Here is a 25,441-nt window from a genome sequence, read left to right as displayed (position 1 = left end):
TAACTTGTGCCACACGAAGCAGTGGGAGAAGAGTGGGACCATTCAGATTGGACTTTAGTTGTTTAAGCGTAGTAGCTATCAGCATCCCTTTCCTCTTGATTGTCTCTAGTTGATTCGAGAAGCGACCTCCTTTATCGAACAATATTCCAAGGTATTTGTACTCTGAACAATTTGCGACAACCTTTGTTCCAAGGAACCAAGTGTGAAGCTTTTTGTTCCCATTTATAGACAGAACTTTGGTCTTGTCAATATTTATTTCTAACAGGTTCGCTTCGGCATATCCATGCAGTGCATTAATGAGATTTTGGAGACCTACTTTAGTGTGGCTGACCAGGACCACGTCGTCTGCGTAGGATAAGCTAGGCAGCGCTTTGCCCCCCAAGAGTGGAGCATGCGCGTTACAGGTTTCTAGGGTAGGTGGTAAGTCGGCTGTAAATAGGTTGAAAAGGGTCGGTGCTAAGACGCACCCTTGCTTTAGGCCGTTGGTGGTGGGAATGCGCCTGGAAAGGTGTGTGCCGTTGCCGAGCTTTACCTGGATCCACGTGTTGGTGTGCAGTTCAATCAGAAGGTTCAATAGGGGATCGGGGATCCCCCAGGAGGCCAATTTTCTCCAGAGGTAGCCCCGGTTGACGTTATCAAACGCCGCCTTGAAGTCGACAAAGCAAAGGTGGAGAGCCTGTTTAGTCACCCTTGCTTTGTCGATAAGTTGCGAAATTGCCAGCAAGTTTGTTGTTGTTCCCGTTTCTCTGCTGAAACCAGTTTGGCTCGGCGGAATTATATTAAGATGTGTTGCCCATTCGCACAGGTGGGTCAGTAGGAGCCCTGTAAAGTATTTAGCCTCGATGTCCAGGAGTGCTATCAGCCGATAATTTTTTGGCAGCATTCTATCCCCCGCCTTGTAAATTGGTGAAATAATTGTCCCCCTCAGTGAGGCAGGAAGAATCCTGGATCGGCTCACAGGCGTGAAAAGAGGGGTCAGCGTTTCTGCCCAGTAGTTTAACAGGGTTTTCCGTAGTCCACCCGGAAGTGTCCGAAATCTACTACTTTGTAACTTTTACGTTCCCATTCAATCTCTACGGTAATTCGCGTGTGTGTTTAGACACTGCACACGCATCCTGTGGGACTTCTACTTCCTAACCTTTGGTTGTCCAGTGTAGCCCCAGCGATTCTCTAGGCCTATTCACCTTTCCTGAAGTGGTTCTTATACCACTTACTTAGTATATGGTTTGTGAGGCCCCTAGGGCAGAATTGTATTTGTGCAACTTATAGTATGCTTATTGTTGAGTAACTTGTGCTGTATCTTGAACTCTGACCTCAAAAGAGTGCAGAGGGGTTGTGTTAGTAATAAATACATATATTTGATATATACCTTGTGTGGTGTCCTTTCATTTGATATTCAAGGGACTATTATTGGTAAATCAGCTGGCTTCACATGCTCGCTGAAGTTTTAGCCTAAGACTCGCTGCTTTGTCCATGCTACCACTAGGATAGCTGGTCTATAAGGTTGACTTTACAATCATCACCATAAGGGTTGTTTGGACTGGTGCAAAGTGCCCACTAGAATAGTGGACATCATATACCAGGCCAACTTTCACAGAGTGCAGGTCTCTATGGCAGCCTGCTGGGTTGTCTCCCAGCTAACCTGCTCTGCTATCTCGGACAGTGCAAATCTTCTGAGATGCATCTCTAGTAACCTACTCTTCTATCCCTGTGCAACCTGTTGAGCTATCTCTCTGCCACCCGACTTGTCTACCTCTGTAGAGAGAACAAAGGGGGGGTGATATTCCTGGATGGTAGTGGCGCTACAACAAATATCGGCAATATCAGTATTTGTTGTTCTAAATATCTTAGTCGTTGGGTGCCTAGGTATGGGTCATCATCCTTACCCACAAATGACCCGTAGATCTAAAGATATTTCTAAAACACCTATCACACCAACTTAGAATATTAAACAGGAACACAATGTCATAAGTTAAATCCACAAAGTCAAAATCAGGTTAAATGAATATATAGTTCTTTTAATCCACAAGGCTTTCTCCAAGTCCAGCCAACGCGTGTTTCGTCGTATGGGCAGGTACCCACGACTTCATCAGGGCTGGGAAAGAAACAATACAAACATATATTGTAGTCCCGCCGTACATCGGGCAATGTATATACTGTACATGTAGTTAATTGGTGATCTACCAATTATGGTGTCATGCAAGTGGGATTAATCTTTACTTATTCTTTGTCCACAGATTATCGAACTAAATACACATTCTTGTATGTTAAAAGGGCGAATAATAGTGAATAGTTCAAGGGGGGAGGATGGGAGATAGGACTCCCAAGAAGAGGATGAAAGATGGGAATACACATCACATATTCCATGAGCAGGACTCAAATTGAATTCCCAGATCTCACACTGTTTATTGAGGACAATAACATAGAGAGCAAACTGTATAGAAAACCAACTTCATGCAATGCCATATTACATGCTGGTAGTTCACATCCAAAACATCAGAACCAATCCATTCCCTTTGGAGAACTGACACGAGCCCGCAGGAATTGTAGCAAAGACAGAGATTTCTCAGAATGAAAGACCAATATGAGAACTAGATTTAGAGCCAGAGGGTATGATGCAGACACGATTATGAAGGCAGAACACAGAATTAACAACATACCTAGGGATGCCACATTGAAACGTAAACAGAATGTAGACAGTGGCAACGCAAAAATTAGACTTATTACTAATTATGATGATGCAGCAATCGCACTAAGAAACAGCATGAAGAAACACTGGTGGATATTAAACAATGATAAATCCTTGAACAACCACATCGCAAAACAGTCCCTAATCACATATAGAAGAGGGAAAAACATTAAATCCTGGGTAAGCCCCACTTATCCATCAACTCCTAAGACAACACCAGATTGGTTAACGCAGAGTTGCGTGGGCTTTCTGCAATTACATGGGTAGAGAATTCAAAATAAAACAAATGTTAAATTGCAATAGCTGTTTTGTAATGTACATGATTACCTGTAAATGTGGAAGTTTTTACATTGGCAGAATGTTTTGGTTTTGTTCATTGCCATGGGACATAGTTTGCACGTCCCACATTTGTGAAAGCCCACGCAACTCTGCGTTAACCAATCTGGTGTTGTTTTAGGAGTTGATGGATAAGTGTTTCAATGTGGCATCCCTATGTATGTTGTTAATTCTGTGTTCTGCCTTCATAATCGTGTCTGCATCATACCCTCTGGCTCTAAATCTAGTTCTCATATTGGTCTTTCATTCTGAGAAATCTCTGTCTTTGCTACAATTCCTGCGGGTTCGTGTCAGTTCTCCAAAGGGAATGGATTGGTTCTGATGTTTTGGATGTGAACTACCAGCATGTAATATGGCATTGCATGAAGTTGGTTTTCTATACAGTTTGCTCTCTATGTTATTGTCCTCAATAAACAGTGTGAGATCTGGGAATTCAATTTGAGTCCTGCTCATGGAATATGTGAGGTGTATTCCCATCTTTCATCCTCTTCTTGGGAGTCCTATCTCCCATCCTCCCCCCTTGAACTATTCACTATTATTCGCCCTTTTACCATACAAGAATGTGTATTTATTTTGATAATCTGTGGACAAAGAATAAGTAAAGACTAATCCCACTTGCATGACACCATAATTGGTAGATCACCAATTAACTACATGTACAGTATATACATTGCCCGATGTACGGCGGGACTACAATATATGTTTGTATTGTTTCTTTCCCAGCCCTGATGAAGTCGTGGGTACCTGCCCATACGACGAAACACGTGTTGGTTGGACTTGGAGAAAGCCTTGTGGATTAAAAGAACTATATATTCATTTAACCTGATTTTGACTTTGTGGATTGTCTACCTCTGTGTCAACCTTCTGGGCTGTCTCTCTCTTCACCTTCTTGGCTATCCCTGTGCCAACCTATGGGGCTGTCTCTGTCTCTCTCTTAACCTTCTTGTCTATTCCGGTGCCAACCTGTGGGGCTGTCTCTCTTCGCTTTCACTGCTGTCCATGTGCCATTCTGCTGGGCTGTCATTCTGGTCACCTTCTTTGCCTATCCCTGTGCCAATGTGCTTGTCTGTCTCTCTGTTCACCTGTACGACTATCTCTGTGCCAGCCTGTTGAGATGCATAGGTTAACCTTCTTCTCTGCGTTCCCTGGGGCAAACTGCTGAGATGCATCTGTGTTATCCTCCTTTCCTATCCCTGTGACCGCCTACTAGTGATGTATGTGCCAAACAGAACTAAATACTACAATGCACTGTGCTGCCTCTTTGCAAACTATGCTGTGAGAAAAAAAGCAAACTGCCTACTGCCTACTTAACTAGCCCTGTCCCAACCAACTGGGGGACTGTGCCAACTAGACAAATCCATCTATAGCCTATTGTGCCAAACATGTGACAACTTATTCTGCTAAACTGGTGCCCACATATTTATTTACATCTAGATTTTATAAAGTGCTACAAACAATCTATGGTCTGCCAGAGTGCACTGCCGTGGTTGGGACAGCAAGGATATTCGGTTTCTAGTGTCGGCATCATTGCAGAAACTAGCAGTCTGCACAAAGCTGAGTTCAGCGCCAGTCAGTGAGGCTGCCTCCGGCTTCTCACTGGGGCTCTCACATGTTTCAATCTGTGTGGTGTACCGTTCATGTTTCATTTCCTACCGTTCAGAAGTTTCAATGTATGGCATTTTTGTTTCAATATATGGAGCATTTGCTCTTCAGTACATGTCTTTGGTAGGTTTAGTTGCAGGACATTCTGGTTCCAATGCATGGCATTCACGCGTTTCTTTCATTCTCTGTCATTCACGCTCCACTGTATGTCAACCACGTGTTTAGTGCATTTCATGGTTATCACCTCAATAAGGGAGAGTAGAGGTAGAGGAGAAGGACTCGTCCTCCATAAAGCAATCGAAATAACCAAGAAAAGAGTCTCTCCTGCAGGAGGGAATCTTTTCTTGGTTATTTCCAGTGCATGTCATGTTCACGTTTCAGTTCAGCAAATCTTGAAAGTCAAAGTTGCCTGCATGTCTGCTGTACATTTCTTTTTTTTTATTTGCATGATGTTTATTAATTTGATTGATTGCCAGTGAGGAGCCAGGAGGCCCGGTGGGCGCAGGCTGGCTAAGGCAGGATTTGTTTGTTATTGGTTACACATTTGTTTAACAGTCCGATCAGGTTACAATAACACTAGGTTAGTGCTCTTCCATTTCTGGTGCTTTGCAGCAGTTTTAAGATCTTCTTAGAGTTTCTCGTTGCTCCAATGGGTGTAATTTCTGTTATTTATATGTTTCCCTCATCTTCATTGCTTGATTTTTGCTCACGAGACAGTGTTACTCATAGTAGATGAATGTCACTCATAGTGGTTGAATGTTACTCAGTGGTTGAATGTCACTCATAGTCGTTGAATGTCACTCAGACGTTGAATGTCACTCATAGTCGTTAAATGTCACTCTGTCGTTAAATGCCACTCATAGTCGTTGAATGTCACTCAGACGTTAAACGTCACTCATAGTCGTTACATGTCACTCAGTCTTTACATGTCACTCATAGTCGATGAATGTCACTCAGTGGTTGAATGTCACTCATAGTCGTTGAATGTCACTCAGTGGTTGAATGTCACTCATAGTTGTTAAATGTCACTCATAGTAGATAAATGTCACTCAGTCGTTAAATGTCACTCATAGTCGTTACATCTCACTCATAGTCGTTAATGTCACTAATAGTCGCTGAATGCCACTCAGTCGTTAAATGTCACTCATAGTCGCTGAATGTCACTCATAGTTGCTGAATGTCACTCATAGTCATTAAATGTCACTCATAGTCGCTAATGTCACTCATAGTCGTTAGATGTCACTCATAGTCGCTGAATGTCACTCATAGTCGTTAAATGCCACTCATAATCACTAAATGTCACTCATAGTCATTAAATGTCACTCATAGTCATTAAATGACACTCATAGTCACTGAATGTCACTCATAGTCGTTAAATGTCACTCATAATAGTTAAATGTCACTCATAGTTGTCAAATGTCACTCAGTCGCTGAGTGTCAGTCATAGTCATTAAATGTCACTCATAGTCGCTGAATGTCACTCATAGTCGTTGAATGTCACCCTTAGTCGCTGAATTTCACTCAAAGTCATTAAATGTCACTCATAGTCGCTGAATGTCACTCATTGTGGTTGAATGTCACTCATAGTTGCTGAATGTCACTCACAGTCGCTGAATATCACTCATAGTCGCTGAATGCCACTCATAGTCGTTAAATGTCACTCATAGTCGGTGAATGTCACTCATAGTCAATGAATGTCACTCAGTGGTTGAATGTCACTCATAGTCGTTTAATACCACCCAGTGGTTAAATGTCACTCATAGTCGTTGAATGTCACTCATAGTCATTAAATGTCACTCATAGTTGATGAATGTCACTCAGTGGTTGAATGTCACTCATAGTCGTTGAATGTCAATCATAGTCGTTAAATGTCACTCATAGTCGTTAAATGTCACTCATAGTCGTTACATCTCACTCATAGTCGTTGAATGTCACTCATAGTCATTAAATGTCACTCATAGTTGATGAATGTCACTCAGTGGTTGAATGTCACTCGTAGTCGCTGAATGGCACTCATAGTCGCTGAATGTCACTCATAGTCATTAGATGTCACTCATAGTCGTAGAATGTCATTCATAGTCATTAAATGTCACTCATAATCACTGAATGTCACTCATAGTCGTTAAATGTCACTCATAGTCATTAAATGGCACTCATAGTTGCTGAATGTCACTCATAGTCGTCAAATGTCACTCATAGTCGCTGAGTGTCACTCATAGTCATTAAATGTCACTCATAGTCGCTGAATGTCACTCATAGTCGCTGAATGTCACTCATAGTCGCTGAATGTCACCAATAGTCGCTGAATATCACTCAAAGTCATAGTCGCTGAATGTCACTCGTAGTCGTTAAATGTCACTCATAGTCGTTGAATGTCACTCATAGTCGTTAAATGTCACTCATAGTTCCTGAATGTCACTCATAGTCGTTAAATGTCACTCATAGTCGATGAATGTCACTCATAGTCGTTAAATGTCACTCATAGTCGTTAAATGTCACTCACAGTCACTGAATGTCACTCATAGTCGTTAAATGTCACTCATAGTCGTTGAATGTCACTCATAGTCGTTAAATGTCACTCATAGTTCCTGAATGTCACTCATAGTCGTTAAATGTCACTCATAGTCGATGAATGTCACTCATAGTCGTTAAATGTCACTCATAGTCGTTAAATGTCACTCATAGTCGTTGAATGTAACTCATAGTCATTGACTGCCACTCATAATTACACTGAACTTATGAAAGTGTCACGCATGGCGATCTGACTCCTGGACAGCTGTGGACATGGCATGAACTGCACTCAGCATCAAGGTGTCTAAGAATGTGCTGTGCCGTGCCGCACCAGCCGGGTACAAAGGGGCCCCAGGGAGGGATGAAATGAGGGAGAGGGATGAAATGAGGGAGAGGGATGAAATGAGGGAGAATGATGAAATGAGGGAGAATGATGAAATGCGGACCCACCTGACGCACGTCCGCCTCTGACATCTTCCTGCTGGGGAGGGCGGTGCAGCTGGGGGTGTCCCTTGCACAGGCCCTCTGTGAGGGGCGAGGACTGGTCAGTGAAGGGCGAGGAGACAATGGTCTGACCGTCCACCGATGGAGGAGGAGGAGACGCTTCCTGCTGGAGCTTTTTGCTGTAGACAACATTAGACCCTGTGATGCGCATGCGCGAAACAACCGTAACACATGCGTAGTAAGAAGACAGTACACAGCGCAGGTGGCGCGTCCACAACACGCATGCGCACAAAGACACTTCACTACGCACGCGTAGAAGATACTAAATGGCGCACGTGACGCGCCAACCATACGCATGCGCGTACACTGCACACGCGCTTAAGAAAGACACTTTTTAGAGTGAGTCACTTCTCTGCGCGCCCGCGGAAAGGAGACGCTACACACCCCGGAAGTGAGAGACACTCACAGGAGAGGCCCAGGCCAAGATGCTGATCGGGGGGAGGCCGGTCTGTCCGCTCAAGCGAGCGCGGAGCTCGGGCCCTCAGTGCGCGTCAGGGGAGGGGAGGCCTCCGAGTCTGGGCAAACCAGGTCAGACGGTGTGTAAAAAGAAGAAGGAGGAGCGCAACCATTACTATGCACCGGTTCCTCTCCAAACGGAGCAACCCCAGGAAGTGACGCAGCGTCTGCTGATGAGCTCGTGGCCCTGGGGTGCACACAGCTGATAAAGGAGGCAGACCGGGTGGGGGTCTCTGAGTCAGACCCAGGCTGCAGGGGTGTAGAGTGCTTAGATACTGGTAAGATTCTTTATTATTGTTATGGTTTGTTAATTGCTCGTGCACATGATTCTCATGTTACACGCGCAGTGTTTTCTTTTAAGTGTGTTGCTTCTCGTGGCATCCCTCACACGCAACCTTCAACTGTGGGTCTGTGACTTCTACAGTTGAGGATTGCCGTGTGTGGATGTGCTCCTGTGGTGCTCTGTTACTTGGAAATTAAACTCACCTGTTCTTCAACCTACAAAGACTCCTGCTTGTTCCTGTAACCTCGGAACTTACCTTCTTTACATTTGGCGACGTGGGACTTCTTTTACTTGAAATTCAGAGCATCACCAATTTTTGCACCTTCAACTCCCTCATCGGATTAATCCAGGGCATGCTGTGCGTTTTCTCCACGAAAACCCGCTTTGAATTAACCCCTCGCATCAGGATTTCGGACATTTTATTCACTTTCCCGACTTCTCTTCACTGATGCGCTTCCTTATGACGTGAGACGTTCGCGAGTTGAGTCATCTCCTCGCTCAAACCACACGTCACTACGCGCACGCGCGCAATCACGCAGCTACGCAGAGGGGCCATTTTATTTTGTTTTCAAAGCGTTACCATGGTTACATTTTCACGATCGGAAGGATCGGAAGGTAAATTAATCATCGCATGCCTCTGAAATCTTTAAAATACAACGGTGAGCGGATATTTAAAGTTATTTCATTATTTTGTTTTGCATTTTAAACCTTTAAAAGGTCGTTTTACAAAACAAGTTGTTTTCTCTTGAACATTTTTAACAATTTCAGACTTTTGCTGTAAGGTCGTTTTACAAAACAAGTTGTTTTCTTTTGAACATTTTTAACAATTTCAGACTTTTGCTGTAAGGTCGTTTTATTACAAAACAAGTTGTTTTCTTTTGAACATTTTTAACAATTTCAGACTTTTGCTGTATTAAAGCATTTTACATTTATTTTCATTCAAACAACATGGCTACTAACCAGCAAATTGTTGCTCTAAACTATTTTCTACCACTTCCTGGTAAACCTAAAGAACCTTGGAGACATTGGTTCCAAAATTTTGAAAGTTACTTAGTTGCTATTGGGGCTGATGAATATGCACCTAAGAGAAAAATGGCTATTCTCTATAGTAACCTTGGAAAAGAAGGAAGACAGATTTTTAATAATTTGCCAAATCCTCTTCCTGCTTCAGGAAGTGGTGATGAGATTAATGAATATTCTGCTGCAATTTTAAAATTAAATAGAAAATTCCTTGATCAACCTAGCGTTATCCTTGAACGTTTCAATTTCATGAAAAGGCGTCAAGAACAAGACGAAACTGTTGAAGAGTTTATCTCCGCCTTGAGGAATCTCGCTTCTGAGTGCAGTTTTGGCTCTTATTTGGACACAGCTCTTAGAGATCAATTTGTATATAACTGCTGTCACAAAAAAATTCAAGAGCGTATTTTAAGCTGCAGAGATCCATCTTTATCAGAAGTTCTTGAAATGGCCAAAGGAATTGAAAGATCAATTGTTTCTTCTAAGTGTATCTCTGAAAGTACTTCATCTTTTACTCCAAATGACTTGAATGTACACGCAGTTTATTCCAAGGGCAAGCCATTTCAAAGACCTTTTCAAAGGAGAACAAATACTTTTTGTTTTCGTTGTGGTTCCAAAACACATTTAAGTAACAGCCCTACTTGCCCAGCTCTAGGCAAAAAGTGCACTTTTTGTCAGAAAAATGGTCATTTCCAATCAGTATGTCGTAACAGAAAGAATTCTCAAATCAATAACATTTCTTATTTTTCAGGCGAAGATGCTGATATTCAACCTATTGATTCTGATTTAAAAAATGTTACTATAAGTTCAGTTAATATTGATTCTAATAAGGGAAATTTAGCTGTAAAAGAAATTCTCTCTATTCAGTCTGTTTCCATTTGCATGATTGATTGTATTAATTCTGAACGTGTGAAAGATCCCACTTGTCTAGTAATTATTGATCATTTGGAAATTGACATGATGGCGGATTCTGGTGCCCCTGTGACCATTATATCCGATCATTTGTTCAATACCCATTGGTCTTCAAGAATTACTCTTGAACCTTTAGACATCATTCCTAAAGGATATACTGGCAAACACATTGACATGTGGGGTTTCTTTATCACCACTGTAACTTGTTTGGGGAGGTGTATCTACACAAAAGTATATATAGCCACTAATGGCAAATGTATTGTAGGATGGCAAGACCTTGCTAAAATGGGCCTCAAACTTGTTCCTGGCTCAGAATTTCCCGTTCAGATTAATGAACAAAGTACCTTTTCCTTCATTAACTTTATTGATGTAGGTATTGTTAACAAAATTATTGCTGATTTCCCAGAAGTTTTTAACGATTCAGTTGGTATGATAAAAAACTACGAACATCGCATTCGTCTCAAGCCCAACGCTATTCCCGTAATTCACAAGTTGAGAAATGTTCCCCTTAACGTGAGAGACGATTTAAAAAAAGTACTTTTGAAAATGGTTGATGAGAAAATAATTGAAGCTGTAGATTCTTCACTATGGGTTAGTCCTATTGTTGTCGTGAAGAAAAAGGATTCCAGCATTCGTCTCTGTGCAGATCTGAGATCACTCAATCAAAATATTCTCATCGACTGTTATCCTTTGCCCAGAATTCAAGAGCTCCTCACCGGCATTGCAGGATCAAAATTATTTACTCTCTTGGATTTAAGGAGCGCTTATCATCAAATCCCCCTGACTAAATGCTCCTCTGAACTCACCACTTTCATCACGCCTTTTGGGGCTTTTAAATACTTAAGACTACCTTTTGGTTTGGCAAGTGCTGCAAGTGTGTTTCAAAAATTTATGGACAGTGTCTTGGCTGGTGTTAAAGGTGTACAAGCATACCAAGACGATGTTTTGATCCACTCTAAAAATGTTGATGAACATATTAAGGATTTACGAATTGTTCTCTCTCGTTTCAAAGACGTAGGAATCACCCTAGGTGAAAAGAAATGTAAATTCTTTGTAGAAGAATTAGATTATTTAGGTCATTCTATCTCCACCTCAGGTATCAAACCCAAACTTTCTCTCACTCAGGCTATTTCTAGTGTACCTGTCCCTAACAACAAGGACACTTTGAGATCATTTCTCGGTCTCACCGAATATTACTCGAGATTTGTCATGAACTATGCCCAGTTAATTCAACCTCTTAGGATGCTAATCAAAAAGGATGTTAATTTTACATGGAATGATGAAGCAAATCTGGCTTTTGACAACATTAAGAAGGTTATTGTTAATGCTCCAGCCTTGTCATCCTTCACACCAGGTCTCAAGTGTGGCATCTACGTTGATGCCAGCCAGAAAGGGCTTGGTGCAATCCTTTGCCAATGGAATGGTGCTGCAGAACACACTATTGGTTTTGCTTCAAAGTCACTGAATCATGCTGAATGCAATTATAGCACCATTGAAAAAGAGGCTCTTGGTTGTGCGTGGGCTGTAGAAAAATTCAAAGTCTACATTTGGGGCTCTCATTTTTTGTTGTATACTGATCATAAGCCCCTACTTAATCTTTTGAATGGGAATGGTACAGGAAAAGCCTCTTCGAGGTTGGTAAGAATCCTCTCTAAATTACATGACTTCAATTTCAGCATCCACCATATCGCTGGTGGTAGAAATATGAGAGCGGATGCGCTTTCCAGGTTACCCTTAGAAAATGATGATGATGTTCTCAAAGATGACATTGAGTGCGTTGTTGCTTCTTTAGAGGATTTGGTCTTTTCTCCGCTCTCCATTTCTGAGGGAGATTGGTTCAAATGCTATTCTGAAGATGAAACCCTTGTTGCTGTAAAAAACTTAATAGTTTCAGGATGGCCAAGAATTCGTTCTCTTCCTGCCCCTTTAAAATCATTCGCTCAAGTTTCAGATGATTTGACCATTGTCAATGGTATAGTTTTCAGGGGAGATCGTTGTGTTCCTCCTATGGTTTTGCGTAAAAAGTTATTTTTTGCTGCTCATCAGGGTCACTTAGGTGTAGGCGCTACCTCTCGCAAGCTGAAAGAACATTTCTGGTGGCCTGCCATGGATAGCAATGTCAATGATTGGGTTGATTCTTGCAGTACCTGTCTGTCTTCTGACAAACATTGGAAATTACAAAATCTACCCTTACACAGTGTCCCCATTCCTGAAGAATCCTGGGTCAAGGTTGCTGTTGATTTTTCTGGCCCTTTCGAAATTCTCCCTCAATCTCAACGTTATATAGTCTCCCTTGTTGACTATCACTCAAAGTGGTTTGACTTTGATTTCTGTACCAATCCTGATTCCGAGTCAGCCATTAGATTTTTAGAAAGAATTTTTAGGGTGGAAGGTCCTCCTAAAGAAGTTGTCAGCGACAATGGTTCGCATTTTTGCTCCCGTGTTATGGAGGAATTTTTGAAGAAGTTTGATGTCAAACACTTGAAGGTTGCCCTTTACTCCCCTGCATCCAATGGTTTGGTAGAACGGATGAATAGATTTTTGAAAGAAGGCATTCAAACTGCTTATTCTTGCAAAATGAATGTTGAAACCTTTTTAAGGGAAAAGGTTTGGGCCTATTTGATTACCCCTCACTCCACTACGGGCATTTCACCGTTCAGACTACTTAAAAAAAGAAACCCACATGGTACTGTCTGCCCCTCATGGATCAAAGATTTGACCCCACAAGTTTCCAAATGCATTTCCTGCTCTGACAAATTGAGAGTAAAAAGTAATGTTGAGAAACAGCAATCTGTACAGAAGCAGAATTTTGATTCCAAAATCATTTCCATCCCTGAAATATTTACAGTGGGTGATTGGGTCATGTTTAAAACCATGGATAAAGTCAAGAAAGGTCTCTCCAAGTTTTCCATGCCCACTCAAGTTCTTAAGGTCTCTAAAGGTTCCCTGTTTTTAGATAAGAGAGGGTGGCGCAACAAACGCTCACTTGTTAAACTTACCCCTGAGCAAGCCATGAATATTCTCAGAACTAAACATGGGTATGAGAACTCTTCTTATCTTTCTTTTGATTTTCCCACCCTGTTAGATGTTCCTTTGCTCTCCCAGGTAGAATCTTCGTCCTTCAATGATTCCACCCTTACTTCTCAAGAGATCACAGGTGATGTGTCTTCACCTTCTGCTGAGGTCATTCCCCCTCCTCAAGACACCTTAGAAAACATTGACATATCTGGTACATCTCCCTCTTCCTCCAATTCAGATGTGTCAACCAGAACTCACAGGAATTGTTCTATGCCTACACGCTTTAAAGACTTTTATGTAAATTAAGTTTTATTTTCTTTAGTCAAGTTTCCTTTTCATTCTTTGAGGGAAGGGAGGAGATGTAGAGTGCTTAGATACTGGTAAGATTCTTTATTATTGTTATGGTTTGTTAATTGCTCGTGCACATGATTCTCATGTTACACGCGCAGTGTTTTCTTTTAAGTGTGTTGCTTCTCGTGGCATCCCTCACACGCAACCTTCAACTGTGGGTCTGTGACTTCTACAGTTGAGGATTGCCGTGTGTGGATGTGCTCCTGTGGTGCTCTGTTACTTGGAAATTAAACTCACCTGTTCTTCAACCTACAAAGACTCCTGCTTGTTCCTGTAACCTCGGAACTTACCTTCTTTACAAGGGGCCAATGGTAGAAGCAAGCAGGAGATCCAGCGGATCCTCTCCCAGGGTCTCCTCACACTGTGTCTTGGCCAGGCCCCTCCTGGGAGTCACCGGAGCGACCCTTCGTAAAAGGCCGTGCGCTAGAATTAGCATTTCACCCATGTTCCTCTCTGTGGTGTCCGGAGACACGGGGGCAAGGGATGCCTAGGCCGCGAAGTGGGGCCTAACTATAACTGGACAAATGACGCAACACTAACTGACAGTTAGGGCCAAAGACCACGAGCGGTCTTCCGGCCGTTTATTTATACTCAGGGGCTACCCCGCCCCCGAGGCGTATGCGTGCGTGTGTGCGTACGTATGCGGGCCGGGTGGCTCCATTACTACATCCCTCCAAACTCACAGATCAATAGTCCCGGCCATGATATGTTTTCGATCAGTTCATATTCCATGCATAGTCCTTCAATCGTTGGTTGGGGGTCGGATTGGGTCGCAGGTGATATCTTTGACGACTTTCCAGACCCCCCGCCTCCGCTGGTTGTTCTGGGCGATGTTGATCATTGCTCGAGGAGTTTTCGGGGCTGATGTTGTCGTCCGGCTCGAGTCTCGGTGAAATCGGTCTTTCTTCTTCTCGTGGGGACGTGGGTGACTCCATGCGTGCTGACTCCTGGTCTCCGTCTTCCGTCTCCTCAGATGCAGAGCCAGCGTGTCCACCTTCGCGAGATACCCGCTTAAACCACGACACGTTGCGAGTCACAGCTCGGGTACCTCGGGATGCGGACACCATAGTCCCGTGCACATTCACGATCTCCCACACTTCCGGTTCAAAGGCTGGGTCGTATTTTGAATTTCGGTGCCTGTTCTTGAGGACCACTTTGTCACCAACTACTAATGACCTGGCTTGGGCTTTCCTGGCCTGACTGGCTTTGTCGTTTGTGCGCCTTCGTCGTTCTTGGGTGGCTTCATGGTTTATTTCTGGGGGGCACCAGGCAGGTGTTGCTGGCACGCAGTCTCTGGGTACCTTCTTGAAGATTAGGTGTGCCGGAGCTCAGCGGGTAGTCGAGTGGGGTGTCTGTCGATATGCGCTGAGGAACTGTGACAGGCACTCTTCGGCGTCCTCCCTTCTTTCCACGCCGATTTGTAGCGCACGGTTCAAGGTCCGCATAAATCTCTCGACTTCCCCGTTTGCTTGGGGCCATTGTGGAGTGATTTTTCTGTGGCGGATGCCCCGGGCGGCGAGGTATGCTTGGAAGTCTTTCCCCTGAAAAGGAGGGCCGTTGTCCGACCTCACTTCTTCTGGCAGGCCTACCATGGCGAACACTCTCTCCAGGGCCTTCTTGACATGGTGGAACGCTGTGGAGGGTACAATTTCCACTATAGGAAAACGGGAATATGAGTCAATCAAGACAAAAGTGTGCCGTCCGTCCGGGAACGATCCAAAGTCCATACTTATTTTTGACCATGGCTCTTTACAGGGATCATCGGTGACCACCGGGTGGGGAGCAGGTTCCCGGCCTGTGATGGTGCACGAGTGGCAATTGCCTACCTCTTTCTCTACCGCTGCGTCCATGCCGGCGAACCACACCTTGTTGCGCAGGCGTCCTTTTGTCTTGGACACCCCTTGGTGCGCGAGGCGCACAACTTCCCTCTGTAGCCTTGCAGGTACCACGATCGCTGTCCCTCGGAGGATCACACCATGGGGTCCGATGCTCAGCTCGCTCTGAGCCCTCCACAGTTGTTGTCTTGCCAGCTGTTCCTGGTGTGTGAGGGCGCTGACTCCATCCAGAAAATTTTTCCAGTTTCTATTTGCCAGCGTTGCTTTTACTTTGATGAGGCACTCGTCTTCATCCGTGGCCTTCCCGATGTCTTCCAGCGTCAGGGCCACTGGGCAAGCGTCTTGAGAGATCATTCGGACATATTCCTCGACGTCGTCTTCATCGCTTGTAGTTTGGAGTGCATCTGAGGATCCGGGGTGTCTGGATAGGAAGTCCGCAGGATTGTCGGCTCCAGGCCGATAGATGACCTCGAAACGGTATGTTTGGAGTTGCACAGCCCATCTCTCAATCCTGGGTGGAGCGAGCCTGGCGGTTCCTGCAAACAGAGGCACAAGGGGCTTGTGGTCAGTCACTACTTTGAACTCATGTCCAAACAGGTAGAGGTGAAAATGCTGGCACGCCCATTTTATGGCCAGTGCTTCACGTTCAATTTGGGCATACCGCATCTCCGTCGCGGTCAGTGCTCGGCTAGCGTAGGCTGTCGGCACCCATTCATGGGCTTCTGTCTCCTGCATGAGGACGGCCCCCAACCCAACGGGACTCGCGTCCACAACGACTTCCGTGCGCCGGTGTGGCCTGAAGTATGCCATGACTTTGTCGTCGATTAGCGCAGTTTTGATTGCCGCGAAGGCTTCGTCTTCCTTGGCAGTCCACGCCCATGGTTGGCCCGATTTGGTGAGGGTGCGTAATGGCTCGGAGAGGGATGCCAATCCAGGGATGAAACGGCCACAGTACGTGGCCATCCCCAGGAAGCTTCTGACCTCAGTGGCTGACGTCGGTTTGGGAGCTGCCCGGATAGCGTCCGCTTTCTTCGGATCGACCTGAAGCCCCTCCCTGGAGAAGATATACCCGAAGAAGTCCACTGATTCCTTGTAAAATGAACACTTTTCTCTATGGAGAGTGAGGCTGTGATCGGCAAGGCGTTGCAGCGTGGCTCGGAGGTGGACGTGGTGCTCTTCCAAGGTTTTTGAGAATACAAGGATGTCATCACTCAAGTTTATGACTCCTGTCAAACCTGAGAGGGTCTCCCTGATGGCGTTTTGGAAAACTTCAGCCGCCGATGACACCCCAAAACTCAGCCGCTTGTACCTCCGGAGTCCGACATGGGTGGAGAATGTCGTGATGTTGCGACTGTCCGGGTGAAGCTCAAGCTGGTGATATCCGGCGTTGAGGTCCAGTTTGGAGAACCAGCGAGCGCCGTTGAGGTCTGCCACGATGTCGTCCATAGTTGGTGTTAGATGCCTCTCCCTTTTTACTGCTCTGTTTGGAAGACGCATGTCCACACACAGGCGTATAGCGCCTGGCTGCTTCGGTTTAGGAGCAATCACGAGCGGCGACACCCAGGGTGTCGGGCCCGACACCTTTTCGATTACCCCCAATTCTTCAAGTTTTCGCAATTCTTCCTCCACTTGTTTCCGCAGGTGAAACGGCACTTGTCTGTGTCTGAGAGCAGTGGGTCGGACCGTTGGGTCAACGTGTAGTTTGAACTTTTTCCCCTTTAAGCAGCCAAGTCCTTTGAATAGGGTCGGGAAATCTCGCAAGATTGCTTCTGCGTGTAGTTCATGCACTTGTCGCGCAAAGAATACAAGTTGCAAATCCTCCGCCGTGTGGCAGCTCAGGAGCGTGCCGCGCCTGCCTCCAGTAACGTGGAACTTGGTCTTAACTTGTTGATCATTGCAAGCAGCTGTCACTTCGATTACTCCCCTCAGGGGAAGTGGGTCGTCGCTGTCATAAGTGTATATCTTGGCGTTTGAAGGAGACAGCGGTGGGCGCGGAGATAGTAGCTCATATTGCGTGCTGTCCATCACATTTACTGATGCCCCAGTATCAATTAGTGCTTGCACGGGTGAGCCAGCAATGGAGATCTCACACATCGGGGTGGGCGTCTTCTAGAGCCTTCTCTTCCCACGAAGGAGACGAAGAAAACGTTGTCATCATCGTCATCGACACAGAATGCTGTTCTGGAGGCGTCGCTGCACGGGCCTGGATCTTCTAAGGAGAGTTGTCGTACTGCCTGGGTTGGGCCTCTTCCACTCGAGCTAAAACGGCGGTTCCCGCTGCTGCGACACACCTTCGCAAAATGATTCGCTTTTCCGCAGTTGGAGCATACTTTTCCTCTCGCAAAACACCTTCCGCTTGCAGGGTGTTCCATGCCGCAGTTCCCACAGGGGTTCCGGGAACTGGCTTGTGAGGCTCCTCTCTGTGTTTGTGGCCGGCGCCTAATGGCGTCTACTTGTTCCTCCTTGATGTGAGTGGTCTTCGCGGGTGCACCGGGTCTGTCAAGAGCAGCTTGCATTTCGTCAGCTCTGGCGTTGGATAGCTCATGCGAGCGCGCAAGGACGAGCATCTCGTCGAGGGAGATACGTGGTTGCCTAAGAATGAGGCGTCTGAGTTGTACTGACCGGCACCCCTGGATTAGTTGTGCGCGAATCTCTAGGCGTTGGTCCGGAAGTTCGCAGGCAATAGCTAGTTTCCTTAACCGGGCATAGAAGGAGTCAATGGGTTCCGTCTCTCCCTGCCTGGCTTGGCGCAGCTTAAACCACTCATAGTCAGGGTTCACTCTGGGATCGAAGTAAAGGTTTAACGCCCGTACTGCGGCGTCGTAGTCTTGGTCTTGTTCTCCACCCCTATCAGGCAATGTCTCAAAGAGTTCATAAAGCTCATCACCACCATAACACATCAGCAAAGAGCGCTTAACTTTGCCATCGGTCTCACGGACGCCAATGAAATAGTGCTCCAACCTTCCAATCCACAGACGCCATCTTGCTGCAGCTGTGGGTGGATCCACCAGTTCGCTGAACGGAGGGAGCGGCGCTGCGAGGCCATGCCCGGGAGGGGCTGCAGCAACGGCTGCGGCGGCACCAGGAGCCGGACCTGGAACCACGAGAGGCTGCACCGTGGCTGGGGGACCAGTAGGAGCAGGTGGTTGGTTCTGTGCAGGTGTCGCGGCAGTGGCACCACCATCGGCTTGTTGTAGTTGGCTCATGGTTTTAGCAGTAGGAACACGTGAGAAAACACGATGTGAGAGGCTAAGGCAGGGCAGGCACAGTGAGGCGCAGGTCCCACGTGGCAGAAACGGCAGCGCCGGGTAATTAGGCTTTCAGTCCAGTTGAGGCGTGCAGGAAATATGCTCGAGTAGACTAGGATAGCCAAAGGTGCAGTGTTGGTGGATGAGGCAGTCGACGTGACCTGAAATGAGCCGATTTGCCGTCTGGTCAAGGGCCGAAAAAATTCCTTCCAAAGTGAATCACAGCGTCCGCCCAATGCGTGAGGAAACGCAGGTCCTATTCGTTCCGGTCGGCAGCCTGAAGTACGAGCTGACAGGGCTTACGCGACCTGATGCAGTGTGCGCATGCGCGAGCCCACAGCTCCAAGCGCGGCCGCTGAGGTACGGGCGCAAGGGCCGAGGATTACCCCCCGATGCGCCGGCGGCAGGCGAAGGAGCACACACGAAGGAAGGCGAACGTTGGCGTGAGCGCCGGTAAGCCGCTTAAGAGCGGGCAGGGTGGCGGGCGTCGGTTGAGGCCTCAAAAAGGCGCGAGCTCACCTGACGCACCACGGCCTGGTGCGCACTTCACACTCGACAGCACCACCGCGGGGCTCGGCCAAGCAGGGATGGCCGGCGCAGCTGCGTGGCGAGGCGCGGGTACTGTGACCGCCTCGTCGCCAGTGTGGTGTCCGGAGACACGGGGGCAAGGGATGCCTAGGCCGCGAAGTGGGGCCTAACTATAACTGGACAAATGACGCAACACTAACTGACAGTTAGGGCCAAAGACCACGAGCGGTCTTCCGGCCGTTTATTTATACTCAGGGGCTACCCCGCCCCCGAGGCGTATGCGTGCGTGTGTGCGTACGTATGCGGGCCGGGTGGCTCCATTACTACACTCTCCACGTCCTCGGATCAAAGCTCTCTTGCTGCCCTTCTTCTAAGTGAAGTGGGGAGAATAGGGAAAGATTCTCACCTTAAACGTTCCCCCTTTTAATGCTTCTAAATTCATCTTCCACAATAACCAAGTTGCCGGGAGGCCCCCTACGTGCAACGCTTGTTGCATAATACCCAAGACACTAAAGACCATGGCGTTGCAGAACACACCGCCTCCCTGGTTTGGTCTCTTTGGCTATCTGGGCTCTTGGGTAATACTTTCCTAACTAATGCTCAGTTGCCTTGGTTCATTATTCTGTCTTTTCTCTGATTCTTGCTTTGCGTTTTGCATCATTTTCCACTCTGGTGCACTGGGTTCTTTCCTTATTTGGACACCGCTGCACTCTTGGTTTTCTTCTGCTTTCTCTTATCTGGCCAGTCATTTACCGATAACTCATTTTCTTCTCTCCTTGTCCCACAGCTGGACATCATTCAACACAAATTGAAATGAAATGAAATACCAGTATTTGTAAAGCGCACAGCTAGCTCCGAAGTGGTGTCCCGGCGCTGGGGGCCCTCGGGAAGATTAAGCGAGCTATTGCCCAGTCACATGGTGCTGGGCTAACCTGCTACCGGCGCCAGGGATAGAACCGTGAAGTCCGGAGTTAGGCACCCTGGCCGCTACGCCACAACTCTTACATAAATGGTGGTGATTACCGGAAATGCTCTTAAGGTCGATTCAGTGTCAGTGTTTTTTGATTATACAAACACACCTTTATCTAGTACACCATGGAGTGGTGAGTAATATCACTTTTTGTAACTAGCATGTCAAGACTCTCTAATTCAATGAACCCTTTGGGTGCTCATGACAGAATGGTTCTGTCATGAGAACCAGTGCTCCTGTGCTCATGGCGGAACAATTCCGTCATGAGCACATGCTCAGAAATGGGCATACCAATGCCCCCACCCCCCAAAAAATAGCCACTCTCTTTTGCATATCGGGGCAAAAAAAAACAATTCCCCCTTCAGGGCAGCAAAAAGCCCACTACACACAGACTTGTTTTTAGGAATGTGCCTACCTGTGGATTTTGGCCCAAGCGCAGCAGGCACATAGGGAAACCTAGCAAACCTGTACATTTTTTAAAATTACACATCCAGGGGAATACAGGATGGGGTGACTTGTCTGGTTCTCACCAGGTTCTGCTACCCAGAATCCCTTGCAAACCTCAAACTTGTTAAAAAACGCATTTTCCTCACATTTTTGAAGTGGAAAGTTCTGGAATCTGGGTGGATCCACAAAATTCCACCCACCCCGCATTCCCCAAAGTCTTCCGAGCAAAATGGTACCTCCCTTGTGTGGGTAGGCTTAGTGCCAGCGGCAGGAAACGTCCCAAAACCTAATGTGGACACACCACATTTTCACAGTGAAAACTAGCCCTGTTTTTACAAAGTGCCTAGCTGTAGATTTTGAACCCTAGCTCGGCCGGCACCTAGGGAAACCTAGCAAACCTATACATTTTTAAAAACTAGACACACAGGGGAATCCAGGATGGGTAACTTGTCTGGCTCTCACCAGGTTCTGTTACCCAGAATCCCTTGCAAACCTCAAACTTAAAAAAAAAATACATTGTGTCCCGAGTAAAATGATACCTCACTTGTGTGGGTGTCCAATGCAGAATTGGCTTAAACGTTTAGAATTCTCTGTGCTATACCCTTAATCGCTATGGGCCCGATTCACAGAATGAACTTAAGACTCAATCCTAAACTTACTACTATTTTGGTATTCACAGATTGCACTTACTACTTTTGGCATTCCCAGAATGAACTTACTACTTTTGGTATTAATAGAAGTTAGGACTTTGTCTTAAGACAAACTTAAGACAGACTTAAGACAAACTTAAGACAGACTTAAGACAAAATCCTAACTTAAGTCTGTCTTAAGTTTGTCTTAAGGCAAACTTAAGACAAAAAATCCTAACTTCTGTGAATACCAAAAGTAGTGAGTACATTCTGTGAATACCAAAATAGTAGTACGTTTCGGATTGAGTCTTAAGTTCATTCTGTGAATCGGGCCCTATGTTTTGGGCTCTTCCCAGTCACAGGCCATTGCCCCACCCACACATTTCCGGAAGCTAGACACCTGGGGGAGTCCAGCGAGGTATGGCTTGCCTGGGTCCCTCAAAGTTTTCCTACCCAGAAGCCCCGGCAAACCTCCAATTTAGCTGAAAGAAATCTATTTTTTCTCAAATTTCTGTATGGGAAAGTTCTGGAATCTACGTGGATCCACAAATTTCCTACCACCCTGCGTTCCCCCAGGTCTCCTGATAAAAATGGTGCCTCCCTTGATTGGGTGGGTCAAGTACCTGCAACAGGCAAGGACCCAAAACGTATTGAGGAGACATCAAAATGACCTATCGCAAAACAGCCCGGTTTTTCAAGGGTAGTCACCTGGGTTTTTGGCCTGCGCTCAGCGGCCATCTTGGGAAATCTACCAAACCCCCACATTTCTAAAAACTAGACACTCGGGTCCCCTGATGTTTTTCTACCCAGAGTCACCAGCAAACCTCAAATTTAGCTCAAAAAATTTCTTTTCTCAAATTTCTGTATGGTAAAGTTCTGAAATCTACGTGGATCCACAAATTTCGTACTACCCAGCGTTCTTCCAGGTCTCCCGATAAAAATGGTACCTAGCTCGCGTGGGTGGGTCAAGTACCCGTGACAGGCAAGGGCCCAAAATGTATTGAGGAGACATCAAAATGACTTATCACAAAACAACCTGGTTTTGCAAGGGGAGTCATCTGGGATTTTGGACCCAGTCTCAGCGGCCATCTTGGGAAACCTACCAAACCCACACATTTTTGAAAGCTAGACACCTGAGGGAGTCCAGTGAAGCATGGGAAATGTAGGGGGACCCATGCAAGCCATACCTTGCTCGACTCGCCCACGTGTCTTGTTTCCCGAAATGTGTGGGTTTTGTAGGTTTCCCTAGATTGCCGCCGAGCCCAGGGGAAAAACTCATGGGGCCCCCCTTACAAACCCAAGTTGTTTTGTGATGTTTCATAGTGTGTGTAAATCGAGCCATAGCTGCCCCTTTGTGTGTCTCACCAAACAAAACATGGGCCTGCTTGTGGTACACTGCTGCCTGCAGCCAGATGCCTGAAAACAACACAGCACCGTTGCGCTGCCAGCCTTTGATTCATGAACACATGTTCAGGCAAATAAAAACACTAAAAGAGCGCGGGCCGCTCTACTGCGATACACACTCTCTGAAAATACGGGCCTCTGCACCGTATAGTGTCTAGAGAGGATGAAATAAGAATTATACAAAGGCACTGTATTGTGCAAAGTGGGAAGCGCTTTCTAATGGAGTGCACTGTTGAATAAGTCTTCTTTTCTCACTTTGCCCACAGGCCTTCCTCTGCCATTAGCCAGTCTTGTTACAAAGGGCTGCAGAATAAGTGAGAAAAGAAGACTTGGCAAAATTAAACCTAAAGTTAATCAGAGCCAACAAATCTTTATATTTTCTTTGTCCTGCTGAGCGCGGTGGAGCACAACAGCTGGTCTTTACGGTCTTGAGAGGAGGTGGGAGGAAGGAATGCTGCAATAAAATGCAAGCAGCTACAAAGAACCCACAGTTTAACACCAGCAGGAAAGAGATAATAAAGTAGTCCTTTAAAGCAAGAGATGAAGAACCAAAGCGTATAAATACAGTACTAAGTCCCTGCTCTGTGGCAGTAAACAAAAGAGCAAAAGGAGGGACAAAGAGGCAGGACTAACCACTAGCAAGCAAGGATTTTTAAAGGACACTGAAACAAACAAATGAAAATCAGGGAGATGGCTTTAATCCCACAAGAGAAGTATATACTAAAGTATATACAAAAGGTCTTGAATGCTCGACCTAAAAAGAAATTCACCTACGCAAAACATATGACCCATAGCGAAATGATCCAAGTAGAAGGGCAATCGCCAGGGCACACTCAAACCAGCCACAAGGCGGGACAAATGTTCACTTTCCACCAACAAAAACAATGGAATTTGTATGGGCAGACCAAGCAAGCAATGTATAGCAGTGGGTGTGTTCCAAATCCACAGATTGAATACTCCAGGCCTCGCAGCGCATGTCCGCTGCCTCTAGACTCGACCTAAAAACTGTTAGATCTTCAACCTAAGGGGGATCTTACCGCTAGTTTTTGCCTGCCTCCCTCCATTTTTCCTGACCTTATTTTTGCTGGCTTGAGGACTCTGCACACTTTACTACTGCTAACCAGTGCTGAAGTGTTTGTGTTCTCTCCCCTAAACATGGTAATTAGCATATTTAATTTACTTATACGTTTATAGTAAACTGCCCAGGGCCTGTAAATTAAATGCTACTAGTGGGCCTGCAGCACTGATTGTGCCACCCACATGAGTAGCCCCATAACCATGTCTCAGGCCTGCCACTGCAGAGCCTGTGTGTGCTGTTTCGCACAGCCAAGTCGGCCTGGCAAGTAAACCCTCTATCCTGGCCTAAACCATCCCTTTTTATAAATATACATCAGCCCTAAGGTAACCCACACGACAGGGTGCGGTATATTTAAAAAGGCAGGACGTGTTTTGAGCCTTACATGTCCTGGTAGTGAGAAACTTCCAATTTCGTTTTTTCATTACTGCAAGGCCAATCTCTCCCTTAGGGAAACACTGGAATTACCTTATTACAGCTTTTAAGTGTAGCTCCCAATAGTTGAGAGATAGACTTTTCAAGTTTAGTGTCACTGAACTCACAATTTAAAATCCCAACTTATGGTGAAGTTGGATTTTACATTTCAGTTTAGCAAATGCCATTTTTAGAAAGCTGGCATTTACTTACTTTAGCCATTTGGTGCCTTCTGCCTGTCTGTGGAATAAATGTCTGGGGTGTGTGACAGCTGGCTTCTGGAATTCCCTCTAGACAGTCACACACAAAGGAAGTGTGGGTGTGCCTGAGGGGTCATCTGCATGCACATGGCCCATCCTGAGAAGGATGGGAGGAAAGAGCTGACACTTAAACCTGAAAGGGCTGGGTCCAGTCCAACCACAAAGGATTGGTCACCCCCCTGTAGTGTGTCTGGAGCAAGGGCAGGAGGGAGAGCCCCTGTGCACACCAAACCTTTCTTTGAAGTCCCACCCACTTCGAAGACACCACTGTCTTTAAGTTCTGGACTTCTGGCACTACCAAATGAGTACACTTCTGGACTTGTGACTACTCTGCCAGGAAGAAGAACAGCTGTGCTGCTGAAAGGGCTACTGGACTGCTGCTTTGCTGGACTCTGCCTTGCTGTGCTTCTGTCTTGCTGAGCTGCCTTGCTGCCTGCTGTCCGCCTGTCTGGGTGAGAAGGACTGGACCTGCATCACTTGAACCCAGAGTGACTCCAAGGCTTGCCTCCTCTTGCCTAAGTCTCAGGGACACAAAAGACTCAGAACCCTCATGTTCAAACCCTTGGGATCTTCTGCTTGTGAGTCTGTCCTGCCAAGTGGTGCCATCCCAATCCTTAACCCTTGGAAGTTAAGGATTGGAGCTCGACTTGTCACCTCTACAGCGTGGAGAAACCTAGCTAATCGCCTTCAGAACCACCGACTTTGGACCTGATGCTTCACTCACAGACCTAATGCATGGACACAGTTGCGGGAAGAAATTCAGCGCAACACCTCACCTGCATGGGAATCACCGCCACATCTCGCTGATGCAAGCAGGATCAAGGTACTTTTATTACAGGGCCTGCATGAGTCCTGTATCTGGCCTGCGCTCCATTGTGGTCGGCCTGAACTCTTGACTTTTTCTCTGAACAGCGTGTCCAATTAACTCTTTAGGCACTATGTGCTTCCAAGA

This window comes from Lissotriton vulgaris, chromosome 9, assembly GCF_964263255.1.
Source record: "Lissotriton vulgaris chromosome 9, aLisVul1.2, whole genome shotgun sequence".
Lineage (NCBI taxonomy): Eukaryota > Metazoa > Chordata > Amphibia > Caudata > Salamandridae > Lissotriton > Lissotriton vulgaris.
The sequence above is the reverse complement of the archived record's forward strand: the minus strand, read 5'-3'. Positions refer to the sequence as shown.